Below are 1,384 nucleotides of genomic sequence, written 5' to 3' on the forward strand. Positions count from 1 at the left end.
TGAGGGTTGCGATCCGTTGCCGGTCACGAAAAAAGACAAAAAGGAAAAAAAAAATGGAATTTTGTAACCTTTTCTGACTGTATATCAATGTACATGAACTTCTTAGCAGTAAATTTATTTCTATAGCATTTTAACAGCTATAGGTTGATATGCTGCAGTTTATATGTAACTGTACTGTATCAAAGAATGTACATTTTTTAAGGTTTTTGGTACATATAGTATTGCCAAATTGCCTTTCAGAAAAAATGTACAGTTTACATCCCCTGCGGCAGTCTTTCATAATTCTTAAGAACCTGTTTGTTGTTTAAAATGAAGCCCTAAAGCATCGACCCCACTGTCAGTTGCTATTCATACATCCTAGGGGCCTCAAAAATCTCCTTAATTGAGTGGTAGCAAGTAATAGCTTAGGTAAATGCATAATAATTATCTAAGCAACATAATTTTTTATAAAGGGAAGAATTTCTTTGGTTTCTAAAAGTCACGAGGGATGTCATTTCAGTTTTACCACCTTCTGCTTTTATGTGGGTGGTTTTTATCACAGCTTGTGGGTGGAAGGTTATAACTCTGGATGCAAAGATTTTTCTAAATTGGATAATTGCATAGTCTTTAAACTGAAAATAACAATAGGTGGTAGCAACATTCTGTAAAATCCTGACCAGTAGGAATGCTTTGTGTTGAATAGGAGAAATGAATTGTTGAAAGAGTCAATTATGTGTTCCCTTTGCTTGGCTGGATGGGTAAGAAAACTTTGCTTTTGGAGCAGGCTTTTTGCCAAAGAAAAAAACATAAATGAACATCGCTATATCTCATATCTCTAGTCACTTGACTGTAGATATGAAACTTAAAGTAAGTTTTCTTCTTAAAATTTTAAAATAAGGAAAGATTTTTTTGTCTTTTTTTTTTTAAGTTTAATTTTATTTTTTGTGACCGGCTGCACCGCGCTCAGCCAGTGTGCGCACCGGCCATCCCTATATAGGATGNGAAAAAAGACAAAAAGGAAAAAAAAAATGGAATTTTGTAACCTTTTCTGACTGTATATCAATGTACATGAACTTCTTAGCAGTAAATTTATTTCTATAGCATTTTAACAGCTATAGGTTGATATGCTGCAGTTTATATGTAACTAATCTCCTTTTGTCATATACTTAGATTGACTATTTTTTTTCTTGTTGTAAACAGTACTGAAGTGAACAATTTTTGGTAAATTCTTAATTATTTCCTTTGAACATATCCCTAGAAGGAATCACTGTACTGTATCAAAGAATGTACATTTTTTAAGGTTTTTGGTACATATAGTATTGCCAAATTGCCTTTCAGAAAAACTGTACAGTTTACATCCCCTGCGGCAGTCTTTCATAATTCTTAAGAACCTGTTTGTTGTTTA

The 1,384-nt window shown here is 33.0% G+C and overlaps 1 protein-coding gene across 1 annotated transcript in view; it reads left to right on the forward strand.

Annotated features, from left to right (window-relative positions):
* ARPC5 (actin related protein 2/3 complex, subunit 5, 16kDa) overlaps nt 1-1,384 on the forward strand; it is a 10,397-nt gene that overhangs the window by 4,229 nt on the left and 4,784 nt on the right. The window lies entirely within an intron of this gene.

The sequence above is a fragment of the Galeopterus variegatus genome, unplaced genomic scaffold, assembly GCF_000696425.1.
Source record: "Galeopterus variegatus unplaced genomic scaffold, G_variegatus-3.0.2 Scaffold358, whole genome shotgun sequence".
Taxonomy (NCBI): Eukaryota; Metazoa; Chordata; class Mammalia; order Dermoptera; family Cynocephalidae; genus Galeopterus; species Galeopterus variegatus.